The sequence below is a fragment of the Rhipicephalus microplus genome, unplaced genomic scaffold, assembly GCF_043290135.1.
Source record: "Rhipicephalus microplus isolate Deutch F79 unplaced genomic scaffold, USDA_Rmic scaffold_15, whole genome shotgun sequence".
In the NCBI taxonomy this organism is placed as follows: domain Eukaryota; kingdom Metazoa; phylum Arthropoda; class Arachnida; order Ixodida; family Ixodidae; genus Rhipicephalus; species Rhipicephalus microplus.
The window spans coordinates 5,747,879-5,774,068 of record NW_027464588.1 but is presented as its reverse complement, the minus strand read 5'-3'; the positions used below and the strand labels follow the sequence as shown (position 1 = coordinate 5,774,068).

General features: G+C 46.4%; 1 pseudogene; it reads right to left on the bottom strand.

Moving 5' to 3' along the window:
- Window positions 1-14,032: 14,032 nt before the first annotated feature.
- LOC142784737 (solute carrier family 41 member 1-like) overlaps window positions 14,033-26,190 on the bottom strand; it is a 41,152-nt pseudogene continuing 28,994 nt past the window's right edge.

Below are 26,190 nucleotides of genomic sequence, written 5' to 3'. Positions count from 1 at the left end.
ACATTTTGTTCATGACTAAATTAAACAGGACTCTAAGAAATTTCGTTCACGCCCGTACAGCACAGAAAAAAAACGAATGAATCAAAGCAAACTGATAGCAAAAGTGTCTCTCAGCAGCTACCCAGTGTGGGAACAATAAAATGTACTCCGGTGTAACAAACAGAGCTTCCCATTTGGCATGACCGAAAATAACAAAAGAAGACAAGTTTTGTGTCGTTCAAGTTATCATAGACGACAACGCTAGTGAGGCAAGTGCCCTCACTGTGAAGTGTGATTAAACAGATCCTTCTAGAAGCCACAATATAACAGATTGTTTTTTTTTCATTATGATAGTCTTTCTTGGGGACCTTCCGCGCAAGAATTTTGGTCTGTCTGTCTGTCTGTCTGTCTGTCTGTCTCTGTCTGTACAATTGTCTGTTTGCCCGATCTTGACGATACTTTAAACGGCACCAAACAATACAGAAAACGCGGACCCCATCTGCCGCACCCACCAATATTGCTCAAAATTTTGCGTTCATACTTGTGCGATGGTCAATGAAAAAAAGAATTATTGTGCATATATGAGGCACCATAAAAACACCTCAATATTCTGTATATGTGTCTATGTACTAGAAAAGGCATACGAAAGTAATTATAAGGACCGTAGCGCTTAGCACGCTGCGCTGACGATGCAACGCTTGCATCGGTTTTGCTAAGATGACACGGTGGTCGCACCTACTCGTCGCCTTGCTATCTACACGTTATCGCCTGCGAGACAGCCGTGCGCTTCGTTTTCCAAGATAACTGCCAGATAGCGCTCATGTCTCACGTGTGACGTTACTTTATGCACTCGTTCGCCTCCGCTACACGCTGAAGCTCTCTAACCCAGTGCCCCCGGAATACCGTTCTTCGATTTTCTGGCGCAGAATATTGAATATGAAACGGGTTGTTGAACAAGCAGGAGTTGACTCGGCGAACGAGAGCTTTATTTAGCGGAAGGGCTAACTGAACGCAAGCCTGCGATCACATCAAGTCTTCTTCATTTTCTATACTCGAGCTCCATGCCCACTGCCCTCGTTACAATCACCCCCGGCCGATGGGGGAGCCATCCTGGCGACCTACGACCGGTGTACACAGAAGGGTCATGGTATGGCTTGAGCCGAGAGATGTGTACGATTTCTTGTCCCCGACGGCGCTTGTCCGGAGATGCATCCAGCAGCTCGACAAGGTAGTTGACAGGGGATGTTTGGCGTACAACTCAATTAGGGCCATGGTACCTGGACGAAAGCTTGTGGGAGAGTCCTGGAGGAGTAGAAGGAATCCATAACCACACCAGTGAGTTTGGAGCAAAGCTCATATGCGTGGTTGACGCGTCGTGGCGATGTTTTTGGCGCGTCTAGTCATGTGACGTGAACGCACGAGGAAGCTTCCGACATTCTTCAGCGTGTGCTGCTGCTCGAGAAACGGTAGTCATCTCTGAAGGGTCCAGTCGATAAGGAAGAATGGTATCCATTGTTGATGATGGCTCACGTCCATAAAGAAGGAAGAAAGGTGAAAATCCAGTGGTGCATTGCGTTGCAGTGTTGTAAGCATATGTCACAAAAGGGAGTATGCTATCCCAATTTGACTGGTTCGATTAAGCGTACTTGGCCAGCATATCCCCAAGTGTACGATTAAAACGCTCTGTCATCCCATTAGTTTGCGGGTGATAGGCTGTAGTAGTGCGGTGTATGATGCGACACTCGCTCAACAACGCTTTGATGGCATCGGAGAGAAAAACGCGGCCGTGGTCGCTGATTAACTCCCGAGGTGCTCCATGCCTTAAAACCAGGTTTTGCAGTAAAAAAACACGCAACGTCTTTTGCGGTAGCAGAAGGTAACGCAGCTGTTTCAGCGTACCGCATTATGTGGCCGATAGCGACAATGACCCAGCGGTTGCTACTCGAAGTATAGGGAAGCGGACCGTAAAGGTCGATTCCGACACGATCGAAAGCTCGTGCTGGACATGGCAACGCCTGCAAGGGACCTGTGGCATGTTGAGTGAGCATTTCGCTTCGCTGGCACGTAAGGCAAGACCTTACGTAACGGCGAACGAAACGGTACATACCGCGCCAGTAGTACCGCAGCTGCAAGCGGGTGTATGTTTTTAACACACCAGCGTGGCCACATTGCGGATCATCGTGGAAAGTGGCACAGATGTAAGAGCGCAGATGTCGGGGGATGACGAGCTACCACTTACGGCCGATCGAGCTGTAGTTTCGGTGGTAAAGCAGGTAATCCCGAATAGCGAAGTGTCCTGCTTGACGGCGAAGCGTCCTGGAAACTGGAGCGGGCGTCCGGTTTGAGAGAAAGTCGAAAAGAGAAGAAATCCAAGCATCTTTGCGTTGCTCGGAAGGAATGTCCGAAATGCTGATGGCCAAGGCAGCACTAGTGGAGATAGGCGAGCCGACAGGCTCTGAAGCCAAAGGCGAACGTGACAGGGCATCGGCGTCGGAATGCTTCCGGCCAGAACGGTAGATAACATGGATATCGAACTCCTGTAACTGCAATGCCCAACGAGTGAGCCGACCATTAGGATCTTTTAGTGAAGATAACCAGCAAAGCGCATGGTGGTCTGTTACAATATCAAACGGATGCCCATATAAATAAGGCCGAAATTTTCCGATTGCCCAAATAATGGCGAGGCACTCCTTTTCAGTTACCCTGTAATTCTTCTCGGCTTTACTGAGGGTGCGGCTGGCATAGGCAACGACGTAATCGTCAAAGCCCTCCTTGCGTTGGGCCAGTATGGCCCCTAGCCCGACACCACTAGCGTCCGTATGAAGCTCCGTTGGAGCAGACGGATCGAAATGTCGGAGTATGGGAGGCATGGTGAGGAGCCGTCGGAGTTCCTGAAATGCATCATCACACGCCTGCGACCACGCTGACAAATCAGAACTTCCGGCAAGAAGATTGGTCAAGGGGGCGATAATGGAGGTGAAATAGCGGACGTAGCGCCGGAAGTAAGAACATAGGCCGATGAAGCTTCGAAGCTCTTTGATGGTGGTTGGCTTTGGGAACGCCGCGACTGCATTAAGTTTCGTAGGGTCTGGGAGAATGCCGTTCTTAGAAACCACATGGCTGAGAATTACAAGCTTGCGAGCGCCGAAGTGGCATTTCTTCAAGTTTAGTTGGAGTCTCGCCGTGGAAAGGCACGTAAGAACTTGCTCGAGGCGGCTGAGGTGGGTCGCAAAGTCGCTTAAAAATACCACAGTGTCATCCAAATAACAGAGGCCCGTTTTTCATTTCAGACCTCGCAAGACGGTATCCATCATCCTTTCGAAAGTGGCAGGCGCATTGCAGAGGCCAAAGGGCATAACGGTGAATTCATATAGTCCATCCGGTGTTACAAAGGCTGTCTTCGGGTGGTCACCCTCTGCCATGGGCACCTGCCAGTAGCCGGAACGTAAATCTAACGAAGAAAATAACTCTGCTCCTTGTAGCAGTTCAAAGCATCATCGATGCGCGGCAGAGGGTATACGTCTTTGCGCGTTATCTTGTTGAGTCGGCGGTAATCAACGCAGAACCGGATGGATTCGTCTTTTTTCTTGGCGAGAACAACCGGTGAAGCCCAGGGACTGTTGGAGGGCTCGATGATGCCACGTTTCAACATGTCGTCCACTTGTTCGTCGATGACACGACGTTCAGCAGATGACACACGGTACGGACGCTGCCTTAGCGGGGCTTGTTGACCGGTATCAATACGGTGAACGACCGCAGTGGTTCGGCCTAAGCCTGACTGGTCATGATAATGAAGAACGAAAGCGGAGAAGAAGAATTATAATCTCTTCGCGCTGTGTTGGTGCGAGCTCAGAGTCGATGGCATCCGAGAATACGTGCAGAGCATCATTAGGCGCGTTGGTAGGAGTGACTGCACAAATTGGGAACGAAACCGTAGAATCGGGTATAGTAGCTGGAAGAATGCACTCGTAAGGTTCGTAGCTTCCCAGGCATTCTCCACGTAGTAGGGATGACGGGCTGACCGAGGAATTGCACACATAAATGGCAGCGGGACCATTGCGAAAAATGACGACGGCAAACGGAAGCATGATATTTCGACGGCACGCAGCTGGGACCGATGGCATAAACAACACAGGCGATTTCGGAGGGGAGGCACACGACACCGAGACAACAACAGCCGAGAAAGGCGCAATGTCAACGTCAGAAGCAGCAAACAATCTACACGAAGCACCATCGTCGGGGTCATAGCACGGCACAGATAACGTGAGTTTGGAACGAGCACAGTCGATCAAAGCAGAATTTGACGAAAGTCCCACCCAAGGATTACGTCGTGCGAAGAACGGAATAAAACTACAAATGTGACGACGTACATCACACCTTGAATGACGACTCGTGCAGTGCACAAAGCTGAAGGCTGAATATGATGGGACGTAGCTATCTGCAAAAATAGGTCGGTAAGTTGTGTGGTCACTTTCTTCAAGTTTCGCAGTTTCTCGCTAATTACAGATACGGCAGCTCCAGTGTCAACAAGTCCGTGCACCTTAATGCCACCAATAGAGAGTTCGATTTCGTTCGTGGGACAGCAGTTAGGTCTTGAAATTTTCGCTGCCAACGCAGTTCTTGCCTCCGGAACTGCGCCCATCAGTTTTCCCCTCGCGGTGGGCTGTTGCGACGTAACATCGGAAAAATAGATCAACGACGAGGAGAAGGTGAACGGCTTGTGCCGGATGGTCGGCGACCGGGACGTACGTCTAGAGGTGGATCGGCAGGAACGGAATATCGCGTCTGAGTGGGCATGGTGGGCATGTAATGTGAGGCCCCTGCAATGTCGTTAGAAGGGAAGCTGCGACGACGGCAGTGACGACCTACGTGGCCTGGAATGCCACATGAAAAACATATCGGCCGATTATATGGAGTGCGCCATTGGCTGACGGTAGGGGCATTGTACGCTGAATAAGGCACCGTAAATGGTCGTGCAGGTGGCGGCGTCATGTAAACGTTCTGGCCTGTTTTATATACAGCCGGAGACGGGACGGGACGGTCAGCGTCGACGAATAAACGTGGCGAGTAGCTTAGTAGATGGCCGGAGACACTGGCGCATATGGCCGAGCAACTGCGGCTGCATACGTCAGTGGTGCGGTAACAGTTGGTGGAGCCTGAGCTGGCGGCAACGCTTCGGCAACTTGCGATTGAATGACCTGGCGAAGCGGAGGCGACAAGGGTGCCATCGGCTCGGTAGTTCTTGTGATTATAGATAGCTGCCGGGCGACCTCCTCGCGTATGAATTGCTTTATGACTGGCATCAACGCAGAGTGGTCGGCAGTGTCATGGCGATAGTCGAGGGATGAGGTGTCCGCGGTGTCTTGAGCAGCGCAACGTGTAGAAGCGCGCTGCCTACGCAGCTCATCATAGAATTGGCAGAGCAGAATCACCTCGGCGACCGTCTGGGGACTCTTCGCAGCCAGCATTTAGAATGCACCGTCGTCGATTCCTTTCATGATGTTCTTGATCTTGCCTGCCTCGTCCAGAGTCGAATCGACGAGCTTGCAGAGAAATAGCACATCTTCGATGTAGCTTGTGAAAGTTTCATCTGCTCTCTGTACTCTGCCCCGCAAGCGCTGTTCAGCACGAAGGCGGCGGACAGCAGGACGGCCAAAAACTTCCGCGAAGGTTTTCGCCAATTCCAACCAGGTACTGAAATCACTTTGATGATTTCTGTACCATAGTTTTGCAACGTCGGTCAGGTAAAAACTCACATTTGTGAGCTTATCGCCTGCGTTCCACTTATTGACGGCGCTCACCAGTTCATACTCGGCAATCCAGTTGTCCACATCTTGGTCCTCTGTGGCACCAAATATGGCGGGGTCGCGCTGCTGCAGAGTGCCAGCGCAGAAGACAGGCACAAGTGCGAGATCTGGAGTAGCAGCACGAGATGGCCCCGGATCAGTCATTGTAGGAGGTCGTTGGAGTGTGCGGCTGCGAAGTTCCAGGGTGAGGACCAGATGTACCCAGCACCTCCACCACTTGAAACGGGTTGTTGAACAAGCAGGAGTTGACTCGGCGAACGAGAGCTTTATTTAGCGCAAGGGCTAACTGAACGCAAGCCTGCGATCACATCAAGTCTTCTTCCTTTTCTATACTCGAGCTCCATGTCCACTGCCCTCGTTACAAATAAACGTTTTGTCCTCTCTCTCTAAACGCAAGTCTATCGTCCTTCGACAACATTTGCAGTGTCACATGTGTATACGGGGCCATTTCTTTTTTGTAGAGTTCGTATGTAGCTCAAGCAAGCGTTAATGTATTGGAGATATAAATTATACCTCGGTAACAGCCCTACAACGGGCATAGCAAACACAAGCACGAGATGAAGCGCACAAAAATCAAGTTTTGTTTCGCTGCAGTGGATCATATATTCTCTGAAAAAGTATCGCAAGGAGTTATCTTTTAGCATATTATCAGTAGCGCTACTGAAGAAAGAACATTATTATCAGGAGTGTCGGATGCAGTCTTCTCGCATCTGCTGGTCATCATATTTTCTTCATTCTTCCTTGAATCCATATTTCGTTGCAGGTAATTAGGACTCGTTGTTGTCAGTCAGCCCTTGCTCTTGTTTTTTCTTTCAATGTCCCATTGTAGTGTTGTTTATCTGATGTCTCGCATGTACCAACAAGACTACGTTAACACTCCACGTTGAATTTAGCACCTTTATTCATGCCACGTGTGCTCCTATTGATTCAGAGATATCCAGACGAAACTAAAATAGCTATGCGGTATGCATACAGATACCAGAAAAAAGCTCTAACGGTTACAAAAAGCACTCAAATATAAAAATACACTTATACACTTGGTAGAATGCATCTACAGCGAGAAAGGTACAGGAAAGACAGAGAAGGGTAATCAGAGTGTAGGTGCTAGTTCGACTTGCTGGAAATATGTTGTACACGGGCACGAAGAGGCGTACAAAAAGGCTACATTTTCCCTTTCCTCTTGCTTCAGGTAGTTGATTGGGCTACAGTAAGCACCCCACTGCACTGGCTACACAATTGAAACTGCACGTTTTTATTTTCAACGTAACACAGGACTAAATTCCACCTTACTTTACGATGTAATGTTTTGAAGCTCACAAGTGTATCGATTTTGGCCCATTGGTGTATATTATGGGTGGGGGGGGGCATGTGTGTGTGTGTGTGTGTGTGTTTGTGTGTCTGCGCGCGCGCTTGCACTGAATTCGCGAGTTCTTGTGTCGGTGTCTTGTTAACTCTTCTCTAGATAGTCTTGCCTCATCTGCTGGTGTAAAACAGGTTGTGTCCGAATAGCATATTTTTGTACGCGATCACCTGCATACCTACAACTAGCTTTTTCACAAATTATGGAGATATATTACACACATTCTGCTATGCTTGAATTTCTATTCTTTATAGTCTGCGAAAGCGCAATAATATTATGCTTCTATCCACGAGAGATTCAAGAAATGGCGAGACTCGTTATTAATGCAGTGGCACTTGCTCTGTCCTGCCACCCTCTAATATAAACCAACTGGAGCGAAAACTTCATGCAATGAGACTTTATGCACGGCGAATAAATTTGTTAACAAAGGAACTAGTATGAACTTCACTTGCAAAATTATAAACATCACTGTACAAATCGAATACAGACATTGTGAAGAATGAATTCTACTCCAATATACCATAAAAATTGCGTATAGGGGAACCTTAGAACTTTCTTGTGTTTCGCCTTAGGGCCCAATCTTTAAGCGCACCACGTTTATACTTCGATACGACTGTGCAGTGCACCTCATTAAAAAAAGAAAGAATACCGGCGTATAGGGAAGGAAATAAAAAAGGAAATGCGGGCCTTTTTACGAAATCTTGAACTATGAGACGGAAAGATTTCTTGTGACAAGGGACACAATTTAGCCGTGGCCTAAAAGCTTTCATCCTGCATCCCATTCAAACTTGTTCAAGCACGTATTTGATAGAATGGCGGTATTGCGCATGTAGCATGTTGCAGCAGCAGCCCGTAAGATGAAATGCGAGTGACCAAGATACTGTTCTTACAACGCTTCTGATTGTTTTTTGTGCATATACCTTGTTATTTTCATCGGTGTCGTTCTGTTCGTCTCATGAGCCCTTCCACATTTCGCCCTATGAGCCTTCCATTCCTCCAAACGAGCTGCCAGACTCGTTTCGAAATAACGTGCTTGCGGTACCGTTTGTGCTTTTTTCTTTGAGTTTCTTTGAGTTTCTTTGAGTTTCTTTGAATTTTCTTTGAGTTTATTTCAGGTTTACGTAAGAAAAAAGCTTGAAACCCTGAAACGCATTTGTCTCCTGATTTTATTTTTGTCCTTCATGAACAGTGGTCATCTCAGGTTTCTCGCAATAAATGTTTATGTGCCCGTTGCAGCCTGCAGTTTTTTTCTGAATCTCTTGTGCAACGAAGCAGATCTTTCTGGTTCTATTAGTAAAGGAACACGGCCTGAAAAATTTATTTGAAGCCCTCTTCCATCTATGCCCCTTTGAAAAACGACAACCTCTTCGCTTAAGCTATTTTCGCTTTTTTTCTATCTTCAGACCTAGCTTCAGAGTCTCTCCTCACTAACATATACATTTTACTGTCTTTACTTGAAGTTATCTCATAGCGTCTTCAATGTTTCAGACGTAGCATTGTCGTATTTCGTCGCATTTCAAACGAAATTACTCCACGCTGGCGACAAACCCCGAACTGATGTTTTGCTTGTTGTGTTCGGGAATGCGCATGCAGACAAGTACTAGTCATGCCTCAGATGGTAGCTTATATCTACCCAAGGATGACAGGAGCAGTGATTGGTAATTTAACTATGTAATGCACGCTGTGTCATATTTGGTACAGGGAATATATTACCTGAACAAAGCTACTTTTGGTGTGGTGATAAGCAGCTATTGCTGACCTAACATGGTGACTTGCATATTATGATATGAAAAATAGTTATTTACAATTATTACTAATTAGGTTATGTGCCCAACAAAATTTCATTCATATTTTTCTTAAAACAAACTGTACAAGAAGAGTAAAAGCAGAGTTTTTTGCAGGTTTTCTGAAGGAATAACTGTTTGTGCGCTCGTTAGAGTTAAATGCAAGAATATGGGCAATTTAAATTCGAGAGTGTTAAGATGAACTCACATTGGCAGCGTGGGCCCAGCAAATACAATTGGAAACTATTAGGGTGTCAGTATGAATGAAACACAGCTATCCTGTATCAAAGTTAGATATTTTAATGCACAGCCTCGACAGGTATCGGAAATGCTTTGGATTTGAGCGTACGAAGGCGTAATGTGGCTGAAAGGACAATTGTTACCGTGCTACATATCTAAATTATAGACATTTTATATGTTCTTGTATAATACAGGCGTTACGTTTGGTTATCGTCTGTGCCATTTTTTATTGTATAATGAAGGAACGACAACGTTTTCACTTTCGATGTTCCCTGGTCTTAAAGTTATATTTGTTGACTTCGAGCTTAACGTCGATTCACATTTACTCTCGCATTTGATGCAGCAGAGAATAAAGGTGTATTTGTGTTGTGAGTTTTGTTTTGTTTACTTACCTCCAGTGCACTGTATGCTCTGTCCCTTCCTCCCCAGAAAACACCCCTTGATTCGCAACGTAAAATTTATTGGACGACATAGCGCGACCAGTCCCAGTCAACAATACATTGGACAACGCTTTGCGGCAAAGTGACATCACACGGAGAAAGACAACGTGGCACAAATGGAGAACGCGACAGTTAGCCAGATGGCATCGCTTTTTGTCAGTTTAGTTCTGTTCAAGATTTTAGGTTTAGGCATTCGTCGTGATTTTTAGCTGCGAACAAACGAAGCTTTTACTCATACCGAAATTTCTCCGGCCTGAACATTTAACGCTATCACGTTGGGATCTTCACCGATAGCGTAGAGCGAGTTTTCCCATAATAAAAAAGATTGAGCAGTCATGCGGTCTTGGGCCCATTGATAAATATACAATGTTAGATCACTAGGAGCGTCGCCAAAAGTTATTGTATAGTACTATGAAATGATTGAGTTTTACAAAATATTTATTACGCTTGCTCTTCATTTATATAGGTAACTGTATCGTTCTGTGCGTACCCATTCCCGTAATATTAGGTATCAAAGATGTTTTAGAAACTCGTAGAACCAATAAATATGCTTCATTCTGATAACTAGTAAATGTTACCTTGTGCATACTTTTTTTCATGTGAAACTGGTCCTTTTAGTGTCCTTGATATTTTCCTCAATAACTTCAGCTAATGCTGGGGCTGTGCTTTACGACGCTGTAGCACTTGTTTGTTTTGCCTTACGCACCACCCATTATTGATATTGTTACCACATATGCAATTGAGGTATGTGCATCTGTGTAGTGGGGAACAGGGTGGTGCGAGACGAGGAGGACGTTCGCCGAACCAATGCCGAGACATTGTTTCACAAACAGTGATCTGCAATTACTTTATCAGACATTACAGAATTACCTGAACATGATAGAGGAATGGCTTGAAAAAATTGGAATGTCTCTAAACGTAAACAAAAGCGCGCTTCTAGCGTTCTCGTTCAGGTATTCTGTCAACATCTCCTTGATGTATGGCACAGAGCAGATTCCCCAGGTGGATTCACTCAAATACTTAGGCATCATATATAACAGCCCGTTAAATTAGAAAAGCCACATCGATCACATTGGGTCCAAAGCAACACAAGCCATGGGGTGGTTACGCAAGCTCAGCAACATATAAAGGGGGTCGCGAAGAAATACATTGGTATTGGTATATAAAATGTACATTCGTCCTATCATGGAATTCGGCTGTGTCTTATTTTTGGTTAGTGAGACATATAAAATAAGACCGCTAATACTATTAGAAAGGGAGGCTTTACGACTGTGCCTTGGACTGCCCCAGTTTGTTGCTAACGATGTGCTATACATGGAAGCGCGTCTACCGTCATTGTTGAATAAATTCAAAATGCTTACTATCCAAACAATTTTAAATATATACACTGTGCCCCAGAGAGCATCGTTTTATGCTTTTATTAAAGAACCAAGCTTATTTTTTGAAACTAGTTGGTCGCAATTCCATTGTCTACAGATGATGTTCGTTCAAGCGCTGCTGGAACCACTGAACGTCAAAATCAAACATGTTTTCTCAACAAGAAACGTTAATTTAGATCTTCAAATAGAATTTGAGAATATTTATCCTTCTAACGCAAAGCATATGCCATTTCAACATTTAAATGATCGGCTGCAGGAAAACTTGGCACACGTAAACTTGAACAACATAATTGCGACTGATGCATCCGTATCAAATGAAAAGGCTGGGCCAGGTATCTTCTCACGTTTTCTTGACTGGTCTTTTTTGGTTAGACTCCCAGATTACACACCAATATTCATAGCAAAATTATTTGCTAGTGTATTGGACCTACGGAAACTTTCTTTGGGCGAATCGGAAGCAGTCCTAATTACAGCTTCTTTTTCAGTATACTGCTCTATCTTCAGGAGCCAACTTAACACTTATGCACATGTTTCGAACACTCATACCGACAAACTTGAAAAAACTGCAGCTCTTATGGGTACCAGGTCACCGTGGCATATATCTCAATGAGATGGTGGATGCACTAGCCACAGTATCTCTTAGCAGTCCGCTTATCCCGATTTTGCCTGATACGGCTTACGCGACAGCAATAAGGTTTAGAAACCTGTGTTTGCATGAATACGACTGCTACTCGATGGATAAATATCGAGATTTTGCACATATAAGATGCCGCTTGAATAGACAGTGGTGCGCAACACGGCGCTTGGAAGTCACTTCTACAATACTGCGTTGCGGAATTCCGCAACTGAATTATTTGCATGAAGTTGGTCTAAAGGCATCGCCTTTATGTCAGACTTGCGAAGAAATGGAAACGATAGATTATTTTTTTTGTTCTGTCGCCAATATTCTCATCAGCGGAAAAGATACCTGGTAGCTCCACTTGAAAAAATAGGATTAGAAATAAATGTGGCAGTGATACCTTTACCTCTGTCTCAAATCGCATCTGATAGCCTGCATCGCTCCCTGCTCAGATATACTGCTTTTTCGCTTTTTGGATTTTTTTCTATATTTTTTTAGTTTGAATTACGTAGTGTTTGAAAAACCATAAGCCTTTTATTTAAGATCCTGCTGCCTGGTTCTTGGCCGATCCCCCTTCGTGGGTGTGCGTCAGAGTATCAAGGATCATCATCAACATCACCATCATCATACGACCGCTCATCTGTGAAGGGTCGGTGACGAGCTTGCTGAGTGGGGGCTGCCCACCTCTGTGTGGCGGGACCGTGACGAAGGCTTTGGCCATATCGCTGGTCGGCCGCGAATGAGTCACAACGTGGCCACGGAGTTCTAGTTTCACTGATGTCTGTCACACATACCGATGGTCGCAAAGGAGCTAGCGGCACCGTCGTGTAGTAGGGTGGACTGGTAGGCGGATGAGGAATGGTTTCGTCAACCCAACCACATTGTCGCTGCAGCTCTTCACGTAGTATGGCCCGAATAGTAAGGGCAAGGTCAGTGGACGGGCTCACGTCGACGCTAATGACCGTTGCCACAATTTGCCAGCCTACCAAATTTCGGGGCGATACGACGGGTCTTCAGCTTCTCGAAAGTACGGTAGTGACATTGGACGGTGGAGACGGAAGTGAGGTCTTTACTGCCTATCAAAAAATTGTAGACATCCCCTGCTGTACTCTTCAGAAGGTGTCCGCCCATGTTCTCTTCAGATATATCCGGGTATATGATCTAGCAGAGCATCAGAACCTCCTCTGTGTAGGTAATACACGTTTCTCCAGGAGTCTGAGCTCTTTGACCCAACGTGTGCTCCACGCTTTTCTTTTTCAAGTCAGAGTCGCCGAAGCATTTCTCGAGTTCTTCAGCGAAACGATCCTACGTGAATCTTCATGGATTTATTACCACATCAGGGCAGTTTCCGTGAGAAAAAGCGTGGCACTTCCCAGTTGGTCGGTGGGATCCTAGCAGTTGTACGGGCTCACCCTTTGGTAATGTGTCAACCACGCATCCACATCTTTTCCTGCTCTTCCCGCGAACGGTCGGGGTTCCATGCAGTGATACGGAGGTGCAGCCGGCACTGACCTTTGCGTGGTTGAGAAGCCGTTACCTTCGCTCTCAGCCATGACGGTTGTTGTCGGTGCAAACCGGCAAGACGACGGCTCCGGCAAAGTTCAAACAGCTGTGGCTCCGTGGTTTGTTGACGTGCTGTTAACCACCACATCCACCACTATGTTACGTCTACGAGAGGGGTTTATTCAGAGGCAACGTAACGGTCGACTCGAGGGTATACAATGAACGCGCACCAGAGATGTAGATGTAGATGTAGATCCTAAACTCGTGGCTCACACACACTTTGGGGGATCAGCAAAAATTGGGTAGCTTACCAAAAAAACTAATGTCCTCTTGCCACCAATCGAAAGTCCTCTTCGTCTCGCACCACCCTGTTCTCCGCTACACAGATGCACACACGTAAATTTCAGATGTTGTAACAATATTGTTGGCATTGCCTTCGGCACCTTAAGTTATTGATCACTGGTATGTATCCCAAAACGTCTTATAAGTGTTCATTTCATTACTATACAGTGCTATACAGTGCTCGCAAAATGTACCATCACAAGTAAAAATGAGACAAAGAAGACATAGGGTGGAATTTTTTAATCCAAAATATCGCATGGAAAACCCATATGACTTGCGCAACACTTACACTTACGTCTCCACCTAGCTAACATCATGATATCAGTACGTTGTCGAAGCATACTTGAGCTTTGCGACTTATGCATGCATACACGCACAAAATAAAAAGAACCAAAGGGTCGGCAAACTGTCATTTTCACAAACATAATTGACGTAATAAGATAAAAGCATATTAGCCTTATAAACAACGAAAAATAAAGCATGAAAGTGGTCTTGTCATCACATATCAAAGCGCACAATGTGCAATGAGCACTGAAACTGCGCCTGGTCCACTCAGCTGGAGCAAAGTATGTGGCATCGCTAGGACAAGGTGGAATTGCCGTAACTTGGCGTAGAAGACGACGCATGCGCAGTAAGATGAGTGGCCACGTGCACGTAGGAGCGCAGCTCTTCTTCTTGAACGGCCGATTTGTCGCCCATGTAGTAAAGCAACGCATAGGCCATGGTGAGAAACCCCGTGCCAAGGAAGTCGCCGCAGCCCGTCAGGCAGGGGATGGCCGCGTTGTCCGGGTCGATGCCCCACATCCAGAGCTGGTACACGATGAGGCGCGTCAGGTACAGCAATACCAGCACCTTCACAATTCGAGTAAGTGTTGGTTGCTCCGGCATAATAATACTAGTTTCAGTCGCACGTGTCAAAGCCCCGACATAATTATTAGGCATGTCGTAGCAGAGAGCTTCAGAAATTCTAACACCGCCACTCGCCAAGGTGTACTAGTCGCTAGGGCACACGGCTGCTGACTCACGGGTCGTTGGTATGAATCCCGATTTCGGTGCTTGTATTTTCGATGGAGGCGAAAGTTTTGTAGGCCCGTGTGCTCAAGTTTGGGTGCACGCTAAAGAACCTAAGATGGATTAAATATCCGGAGCCATCTACTACGGCGCCTTTCATATACATATGGTGGTTTGGGGCGATAAACCCCACATATTATCATTATGGGATCAAATCCCAGCCCCAGTGGTCGTATATTCGATGGAGGCCCATGCTTGAGGCCCATGTGCTTTGATTTAGGTGAACGTTCAAGAACCTCAGGTGGTACAAACTTCCGAAGCCATGCTCTACAGTCTTTTGCATATGCATACAGTGGTTTTGGAACGTTAAGCATAAACAAATATATTGTGGCTAATTTCAGCAACGAGTACCAGCACCTGTTTTGTCACACCAACATCACTTTAGCTTACCCTGTCACAGACATTGCTGAACGTTTCATATCTACATCAGCTGATGACAAGCTTCGACCAACACCAAGTGACGTGACTTCGTTACTTGCAGAGTTGATGTCAATTTGACCCTCTCGGAACAGCAACAGACTGAGCTACGTGAACTGCTATATAGAGTTAAAGAGTGCTTAGCATCCAACTCGCAGGTTGGTCAGACACTGATCCCCAAATACTGAATAATTGCATATACCGACACCTCACCCATAAAACAAAACCCTTACCGCGTTTTAGCAAAGGAACGTGCCGTGATAACTGCTCACGTTAAAGAGATCCTGCAAGATGACGTTATCCAACCTTCCAAGGCTGCTGTAGTCATCTCCGGTTGTTCTCGTAAAGAAAAAAGATGGATCACTGCGCTTCTGCGTAGACAACAGAAAACAACAGCATGGCTGAAAAAGACGTCTATCCGCTGCCCCGCATGAATGATTCCCTCGACCGACTGCGGTAGGCTAAGTATTTTTTATCGATGTTCTTGAATAGTGGCTACTGGCAGATCAAAGTTCATGAACAACAACACGAAAAAACCACCTTCGTTACACCGGATGGGCTATATGAATTCAAAGTACCCCCCTTCGGCTTCTGTTCTGTACCTGCTACATTCCAGAGCACTAAGAACACTGTTCTTACCGGTCCAACGTGGCACATGTGCCTAGTTTATCTAAATGATGGTGTCATGTTTCCTGCGACCTTTTAGGAGCACATAAAGCGTCTGTAGGCTGTGTTTGAAGCACTCCGCTCTGCTCACCTGACGCTGACGCCACAAAAATGCCACTTCAGTTATAAAAAATCAATGTTTCTCGTCCATACTTTCAGTGTGCATGGTGTTCGACCAGATCCTGAAAAAAGCACCACCGTGACCTCGTTTCCTGTTCCACGTGAGAAGAAGGTAGTCAGTGGCTTTATAGGGCTCTGTGCGTACTATCGCCGCTTTATAGCCAATTTTTCTAGGATTGCTGAACCGCTCATTCAATTCACTCGTGAAGACGTGTAATTTGTCTGGGAGGAAGAACAGGACGCAGCTTTCTCTGAACTACGGGAGCATTTGCAGACACCGCGAGTCCTCGCTAACTTTTAACCAAGATGCTGATACTGAGATTCATATTGACGCCAGTAACTTAAGTCTTGGTGTTGATCTCGTCCAACTACAAGAGGGCACGGAGCAAGTGATAACACTCTTTCCCGTGCCGACGTAAACTACTCTACGTCAGAAAAAGGGTGCCTTGCTGTTGTATGGGCAACGATGAAGTTTAGGCCTAACCATCATGGACGCCACTTCAAGGTAGTGAACGACCATCATTCGTTGTGCGCGTTAGCCAACCTACAGGACCCGTGCGGGCGACTGGCACGATGGAGTCTTCGTGTGCAGAAATTCGATTTCATGATCATTTTCAAATCGGGCCGCAAGCACGAAGATGCCGATTCGTTGATCCACGCCCCTGTCGAAGTTTGTGGCCATGACAACGAAGATGACGGTAGTACTACACTGCCCTTACTACAAACGATCTCATTTCACGACAGTACGCGGACGACGAAATACGTGCAATTATCAAAAACTTGAAAGACGTAACTCTTCCGTACCTCATTGTACTTCTGAAAGTCTGTCGTCATTATGCATGTGAGATGGGGCCCTGTATAAGAAAATCTCCAACAGCATTGAGAGAACTTATCTTCTTGTCGTGTCAACTGACATGCGTGAAGACATGCTTCATGCTTCTCGCCTGCCACGATGAGCCCAAATCTGGTCACATAGGTTCCCCTCGAACTCTCGATCGAGTTCGGCAGGCGAACTACTGGCCTAAGCTTTACGCATCTGTTAAGCGATACGAGAAAATCTGCCGGGATTGTCAACTCCACAAATCTCCGCCACTGAAGCCCGCGGGGCTTCTTCAACCACTCGAACCACCTAGGTCGACATTCGATCAAATAATAATAGATTTACTGGGGCCCTTTTCGCTGACTTCTGCCGGCAACAAGTGGATAGTAGCAGCCACAGGCTACTTACTATTTGACGAAGTACGCCGAAACAAAGGCACTACAGCGCGGTACAGCATAAGCGTAGTAAAAAGGGCGTGTGTGGGCTTCGTAGCCTTGGCTGTGCTGCCACAGAAAGTTGTCACCGAAAATAGTGAAGACTCTTTCGGCCTGTTTATCTGCAATAGAGAGGACACCAGAAAGCGGAGCTAGCTGCTTTGCCCGCCGGAAGATGCGCCGAAGCGATTTGGCCTAACCCGGGCGTTGTTCGGCGTTGCGAGGGTTAGCAGAGCCGATCGCGTTCGCGCATAGCGACGTCGCAAGTGCAACACCGACAAGGCGTGGGCCAGGGAAGCCGAATTCAAGCGCCGGAAGTGAAAGATCAAAGACGCCGACGAGGTGCGAGGGCGGGAAAGGAGAAGGCGCGCTGGTGACACCGACGAGACGCAAGCCAAGGAAGCGAAGCGCAAGTGTCTTCAACGCGTCGGCAACCTTGACGAGACGCGGTGAAAGAAACCAAGTACAAGCACCCACAGCGGAATGCCAACGCTGACGAATTCTCGACGTCGTCGTCGTTTGGCAACGTTTCGAAAGCGCCACACGCCTCCACTGAAGCACCCGTACGCAAGCGCTGGGCTCCGCCGGGCGAACAAGAGGGGACGTGTAAGAACGATAAGGGCTTTTTTGAAGACACTACTGGTACGAGTGAGTTGCCTTGCGCATCGGTGACGTGTCGATCTTCGTGCTCTACGTCACTTCCAACCCACCGCAGGAGCAGCTTCAGCGCTGTCTCGAGGAGACGCTGGCTGTTGAAGTGAGGCCTGTCGATGTGCCTCGTATAGTCGCGGGAGATTTCAACGTTTTCTTCAGCGGAGGAATACGAGAATGGCTCGTCGATTACATGCTAGACGCGCACTCGCTGAAGTGTGTGTCGGCGGAACGGAAATCACCCACCACAATAAAGGAATGCGCATCCATCTGGCCTTAGCCAACTGCGACGCAGATTATCTGCAGGAACCTCTCAGCGTGCACTTCACTGATCACAAGGTGGCGATCATCAAGGCGAAACACGCGCCTGCTCCGGTCCAGCGCCCGTGTCCACTCTGAAGAAACGACTAGACATACGCCAGCCATCACTTCAAACGAATCTTCCAGCGCTCACCGCCGCACCCGCGTTAGCGCCTTTCAACCCGTCACGCCACACGTGCGCAACGCTGATGTTTCCCACTCCTTCAGGGTGCCGTTCGAGGAAAGGGTTCAAATTTTAGATTATCATAAATTCCAATCCCTAGTGCTTCCTCAAGGTCCACCTAGATTTAAGTACATAGGCATATAGGTTTCCCACTTCCATTGGAAATGGGGCCGATGCATAGGGGATGAGATCCAGAGACCTGCTGCTGACACTCGAAGACCATACATAATAATAGACCACCGTGGCGGAACTCAAATAGGACAGGTACTATTGCGAGAAGTGGCTAAACAATCTTTAAAACACTTTGTTGGCCGAATAATGTAGATAGGTGTAATAACGTGAACCTATAATTTATACTTGTACCTAAAAATTTCCCCTCTCTTATTCACAGCATTTCCTGTCGCCCTTTTCATTACAACAAGCTTCCAGAGTAACCGTGGCTCTCGCGTAATTTTAGGTATCGCTACTTCAATAAAAAGGACTTGATTCCGTAATACATTGCAGAGAGTGGGGTTTGTCTAAAAATGGCCTCTTGCTCAAGCTTGTCATAACCTACCTCTGTACCTCCTTGTTGGCATTTTTACGTATACATTGCTTTCAATTCGCACTACTACACCCTAGTACTGAACTCTAACTTTACATACCTTCGTGAAGGGCCTTTGGAGGATTGGTTTTGTGACGTTATACCCCACATATCAACCTTTGGAGAGTGAAAGCCGAACATAATAGGGATAGCCTCGGGGAAATTTAGAACAGCTAGAAAACAACGTGCTTATATGAAGCAATTCTGGGTTACCTTATAGAGTATACGAACCGGATACATAGAAATTGAAAAGGGTGAAAGTGACTAGCAAGTATTTTTCTTTGTTTGTCTAGCCTTTCTATTCCGCTGGTGAAGTGTTGCATGCAATATGTCTGTTGAAGCGTCTGTCTAGGAGGCATTCGCGTCGCCTTTTGCACTCATATCGGAACGCCAAACGACCCATAGAACAACAACAAAAAATTAATGATATACTGATAAATAATATTATAATATTGATAAAATTCTAAGGGTATAGGCGAGAACAATATTATTATTAGTAATGAACTGACTGGTGATAAACTAACGGCTAAAGTGAATCACCACATCCTCCATCCCTCGTGCGTACGCCTCAGGCTTGGCTTAAAGCGCCATGATGACCGGAGGGCAGTTACGGCACCTCACCGTGACTTCTTGTTCAAGCAAAAAAAAACACCAGGCTTGCGCGAGACGCACTGCACTGTCACCGCGGAAGCTGCAAGAGTGGCATTGCTAAAGACATTTTTTTCATTCATGCAATGTGTAACTGCTACGAGCACACTTTCAGGGTAGCGATTATGCCATAAATAACAATTATTAGTGGTAGTAAGGCATTCACTATGCCATTCTTGGTCATAACGCGATTGGCATTGTGCGATGTCTGGTCGTTCCTTTGCTCTTCTGGAACAATTTATTACTTTTAATAACGCGATTCCTTTCTCGACATGAAAGCTGCCTAGTGTTAATCTGAAACAAAGTTTCACGCATGAGGTTTCAAGCAACGGTGCAGCTTAGTGGTAAACTACTGGCCTGGCAGGCAGGGTACCTGGTTTTGAATCCCACTCGGGCCTCGGAGTTTTTATTTACTTCGCTTGTTTCTTTTTTTCTACAGCGCGCGATAGCAGATACGGACAATAGCGACGGACAATTACGGCACGAAGGCCTTTGCGCTCTCATAATATCTTTCTCTGTAATGCATTAGTGACTGTCTGAAAACATGAAAATTACTACCAAAGTTTATGTGGCCATTACCCCCCGGGAAATACTGAACTCAAAATTACGAACACAAAAGATACCAATATAGTCATGCAAAAAAGAAAACCCCTCCAATGCGCATGGGCAGTTTATATATAAAACTGAATCAGCGAAGATGGGAAAACGGACACAACCATTCACCTTTAGTGCCCCAGAGTGCGTTTACGAGTCTCTCAAATAGATGGCGCCAACGACTCGTGGAGGTCAAAGTGAGTAAAGGCCTAGTTTAATTCCCTAAGAAAGCACGTATTATTGTTGGTGCTTAGGCTGCGCATTTTTTCGCGGGGTTGAGTTTACCAGCACCGGATGCGATAGACTGATTTGGTACAAGTCAAGTGTGCTTCTGTTTCATTGCAATTACCAGTTCTACTTTGTGATAGTTATCTCTGTTTTTTCTTAATTGAAACATAGGCTTGCCAGTTCATTATTTATTATTTTTATTTTTTAATTATTTATTTAGGTATGTATTTGTATTATTATTTACTTATACGCCTATTGATTGATACTGTGATCCTGTACACGATCTTGGCAGCTTGGTACATTATATAGGTGCATAAAAATAAAAAAAGACACAGGAAACAACAGATTTGTTCGCACGTGTGCTTTGATGAACAAAACTAAAGGGCAACGAGCGCTAGTCCAGCATTTTTTGGGTCGAACAGATCAGTTAGCACGAGGTGAAAGAGAAAAAGAAACATACGAAAATTATTCTAGCCAAAGAAGATAATTGCTTCCTACCGAACGTGAGATTCTAAATGGCATACACGAGAAGAAAGGATGACGTAATTGAGCCAGCTTTGACAAGCCGACCCATTTTGAAGCCACCAGTGTCGGCCCAACATGTGACATATCACGCCAAGATCAAGTACGCAACGATTCTTGCCGATACTGCGGCGCGCTGCGGAGTATGGCACGCGGCAGATTTTATTCTAAATCCTTTTGTTCGGTGCAGATCAGCCGGCTCACGCAGGAGGTTTAAAAGCGAAACGCCACCGAAGTCATTAAATCCCACCGCATGCTCTGACATTTTGATCATTTGTTGGGCCGACACGGTGGGCTTCACTCGTGTGATGATGCTCCCTCCTTTTTTCTTCCTTCCTCCAGGCCCCGCCGAGACCGCAGCTGCAGCCATCGAATAAGGCGTCCAATGCTCAACGATTTGAACAGAAGCGGCTGTTGTCCTCCTGTCTACTTTAGCGGGTGTATTTGTGCGTCGACACCTGGGAGTGTTTGTCAGCGCTGCTCGTAGTAGCCCTGATGGTCGCGTGCGGAATTCTCATGTTTTTCCTCCTATGTCTAAACAAAAAGAGAATTCTTCGCGTTTCGTAATTACGCAACATGGTCGGTGGGGACCCACCTGCCCTAGCGATGCACCACAGTAGGATGCGAAGAAGGTGATGGTCATGGAGACCTTGCCGAAGCGCAGAATCCTAGAGAGCACGGCGAACAGCGTCTGGCCGGGCACCACGACGCCGACGAGCACGTAGGCCACGTTGGCCATCTCCCCACCCTGGTAGTACATCTGTAGGGGCCCCACGCAGACGTGTTCCCCGAATGGTATGTCTCCCAGTGGCGTCAGCCGGTTCAGTTAACTGGACAAGCTGCAGCTAAAGACGGCCGCAAGGTTGCCGCCTAGCGCTGCAATCGGTAACCATCAGACACGCGAAGCAGAGTATTTCATGGTTGGCTCGATTGTGATTCGAAACGAACTTTCTCACACGAAAATGTTTTACGCCGGGGTACACCACCACTCCACTCACGTCTTTCCCTCAAGGATAATACGTTGTAAAGCATACAGATGACCAAGAAAAATTTGAACAAACAAAAACATTGTTCAGTCGTCATGGGTCACACTATGACACCTATATATAGCTCCGCTGCGTGTGGAGTGAAGCGACTCCACCACGGAACGCACATTATTCAGTGCACTAACGGTGGGCTATTTATGTACGTTATTTTCTGTTGACGGTGATCATAGCTCGGCGGCACTTCAGCGAGTTCACTTTATATAACTAGTGAGATAGCGAGAAGGGTGCGGTTGAGATTTTACTTTAGAGGTCATCGCTCTTCCTCTGAATGTGTTCCCACGGTCCGCACGAGTGAGCACGCTTCTGCAAGACGTTGCCGCTCGTGCGGGCGTGCCCTTGATGTGGGTGGTTTACTCGTTTCAGAGCTAGTTTGTGTTGAAGTTACGGAGAGCACAAATGCTAATTCGCTCACTGCAGTGGCCGCCTTTGCGAAAGGAGTGCACTGCTGAAATATTAAGATGTAACAATTGTGAGAGCTGCTGATTCGCACTGGTTTTGTGTATACTTGAGCGTTCGTTTCGTGCGCGTTCCTTTGTATCTGCGCAGCCAGCTATTAGTGAGAAGCTAGTATACAGCTCTTAGTTGGCGCTCGTCCTGTTGTATGTCCATTTCGTGCGTCTGTGCTGCTTGAGCAGCGCACGGCAAGTTTTGAGCAGCATGCAGTTCTTCACGTTAACCAAAATTTGTTGCTGCCGCCTTCATTCCTTCGCCGTTCTGGAAATGCACCGTAAATGTTCACATACCTCTGTCAAGATACGTTTACCTTCTGGGTAAAAGCCTATTCTATGAAGAACGGAATAGTCAGCGCCTCCTTCATTTCTTTTAGAGCCAGTGCAAATGCGCGCTCCTCTACGGAAGCCATCGGTCCACCTTAGTTCAGGGAATGGTCGTGATGCGTCGCCACATGTGGAGATGCTTGCGCCACACGTGCGTTCAAGCACTTTCCCTCGTAGGTATAGTGGACACCTTTATGTCTCGAATATTATATTTCCGACAGATTTGTTCTTGCGCCTTGGTTTGTGGCTCAAAGCCTTGCCGATGCCACCTCACGGTGCTCTTGAAGTCAGTGCATGAAGCAGTATCGTAATCATGCTTCCCCATTGTTTGCTTACGTAGCGCCATGAACGCCGACATGCTACCTCAGAACACCGTAGCATTTACAGAAGCAGCGTGAGCGCCAACATTGTGAACACCAGGAATGTAAGCCAACGCCCCAGAGATCTGTACACAACCGAACAAAACAATAGAGAGTTTTAGTGCTGGGTACGCATTCTCTTGGGGCGTTGCCGGCTTGAGAGCACGCGGCGTTGAGTACCCATTTCATAACCAACCAGAATGCCTTTTAGTTGGCGCCACGGTTGAGCGCACGCAAACGCGAGCCGCACAAAGGTCACACGCGCTCGTAACAACATAGCGTCTGGTCACGTAAGTATATTTTAATTTTTTTTTACAATTTAAAGTGTTAAATTTGATATGCATAGTTAAATGAAGTGAATTACTATCAATAAATTATTTTAAATTATTCTGACTGCTTTCAGCACTAAAAAAACTTTTTTTCGTATGTGCCGTAGTTGCAACTGAAGCCGTCACCATCGAAGCCAAACAATCCGGACGGCCGGTCGTTGTATGACAAACGCGACAACAGAACATTGGTGTAAGTTGTAACTCTGTGTAAATTTTACCTTGGACATATAGTTCTTTACTTTAACGTGTTACCAGATACCGTTTGTATTTACTGTCATACCGAAACGCGTGTCTTCCAACCTTTTCAGTTCCTCCTACGTAGATGTTTACGTACGTACGTAAATATGTATGCCTTTACGTTTTCGCGAACCATAAATGGTAATGCTAACTGCATTTAACTTACATATTTTTGAATCGCCGATGCGGCAGAATCACGATACTTTTTTTATCGTGTACAGTATCCTGGTATATGCAAAAGGATAAAAAATACAAGGTTACTGTAACGATGGTGTCGATATCTTGTGACACTTCATCCAACCACAGTCTCAAACACGTTGGCTTACGCGTAATTTTTTTTATATAAAAATGATTGAAAAGGTAACTCGATTGTAATCATGCTGCTGGCGTTTTTACACGAGACGTACAATGCACAATGTTTCTGCAGTAACAGATTTGTGATTGTCTACTTTACTATGGCCCCGCTAGACGGCGCCACCAGTTCAGCTGGTTGGGGGCTCGCACGTTTTTGGCTTCTATGTACTAGGCCATTCTAGCTTTGGTAATCTGGCTAAAACATTTTAATCACTATTGATCTACCACAAGTACCTCACGCAACAGAAAAATGTCCACCAGGGGCGTGAAGTAAAACCATGAGCTGCTTCACCGTAGGCGGCATCTTAGAAGGCGGCCGATCCATGCTGACCAAGATTTAGCGCCTTTGTGCTATAATAATTGTGTCAAGCTAGTGGCTCTGGTCAGTATGGGCTTGGCTCGCCCTAAAGGTGAGTTACATCACGGGTAACATGATGCGCCAGGGCAGGTTCTCTCCGCTGGGAGGCCATTGGTGGCAGCGTTGTTTATGGCAGCGCGGACGCATGGCCCCAGCGATCTTGCGACGCATCTGTTTGGGGGTTCGCGCATGCACAATACCGCCGCCCCAATGTACTGGGTATGCAAGCCGCTTGGGTACCCAGCACTAAAACCATACTGGGGAGTTTTAGTACTGGGTACCCAAGCGGCTTGCGTATCCAGGACGTTGGGCCGGCAGTATTGTGCATGCGCCAAACCCCAAACAGATGCGTCGCAAGACCGCTAGGGCGATGGGACCATGCGTCCGCGCGGCCATAAACAACGCTGCCACCACTGGCCTCCTAGCAGAGATAGGCTGCTCCGGCGCACATGCTGGCGCATCATGTTACCTTCACGGCGAGCAAAGCCGAGGCTGGCCAGAGCCACCACTTTGACTTCTAAGTTTTAAGCACTAATATTATAGTGGCTAGCCGCTATACAAATGACATGACACAAAGGTGCGAAATGTCGGACGGCATGGATTGGCCGCCTTCGCAAGAACTCACCGTATCCGCACTGCGGATACTCTAGCCGTCGAGTTAAAGTAAGCTAAAGTGCGAGCACTTATAGCGATTACACAGTTTCAGCCTGCTTACCAAAGTTAGAATGGCCTGGAACATAAAAACTAAAAATATGCCAGACCCTGACCAGCTGAATAGGTGACGCCATCTATCAGGGCCATAGTGAAACAGACAATCACAACATTGTTATTGCATAAACATTGTGCATTGTACATCTGGCGCAAAAACTGCGCAGCGACAATATTACAAATGAGCAACATTTTTATTCTTTTTGACCTCAAAAATATTACGCGTAAGCTAACATGTTCATGACTGTGGTTGCACAAGTGTCACAAGATGTCAACACTGTCGTTACAGTAACCTTGCATTTTTAACTTTTGTGCGTCTACCAGGATACTGTGCACGATACAAAAAGTGTCCTGTTCACTAAGTATGTTTCATTTAACATTTTAAATCATAAAAATAATTTAAAGTTACTTACGCGACACAACGCTACGGCGCTGCGAGCGCGTGTGACCTTCGTGCTGCTTGCGTTTGCCTGCGAGCCTCTATAAGGCATTCCAGTTGGGTATGAGTTGAGTACGCAACGCCGCGGGTCCCCGAGCCCACAACGCCCTAAGAGCTTGCGTACCCAGCACTAAAACTCCCTATTTCGTATGATTTGCGTCGTGAGGCGCTACATGGTGGGCTATCTCCCCCATTACCGCATAGCACAGGCCGAAGCTTGGCGATGGGCAAGAGCTGGAGATGGCAACGAAGGGCTAGACCTGGCACATCTGGCTGGCATATTGTAAAAATACAAGAGGCGCTACATATTTGCTATTTATTTGTTTATTTAAATAATCGCTCTCAAATTCTCACTGAGAGAGAGTTTCAATTCAAGCCCTGAACCTATGGTGCAGCCTCGTACATGGCTGCGAAAGTAGCTGTTTAAAGACATCGCGTAGAATGTGGCGGATTCCAGCGTTTGAATAGCCTCACTCACCATTTACTGCAGACAGGTGCAGGGCGATTGGCGGATAAGCGAAGACTGCGTAATCCAGGATGTACCCACCGAAGCTGCAAAAACGCATTCGCAATAAAAGTTGCTAGCAACTTGTATTCAGGAGCTTTCGTACGAAGAGCTTTACAAATTGTCGGGTAAATAAACTTGGAGCCTCTTAGAATATTTCACAATGCCATTACGAAATTCTATTCAATTATCATTGTTCACGAGACAGTATTATAGGTGGCAAGGCAAATGTTGAATATCTGAAATGAGGACTGCTTTTAATTTTATTTATTTCGTTTATTGTGGTTTTATTGTTTACCCGTTTCGTTTACTTATTTTAGGGTTTATTTATTTATTACCAATTCTTTTTATCGAATTCCACTTCATTAGACGTAGAAGACACATTAAA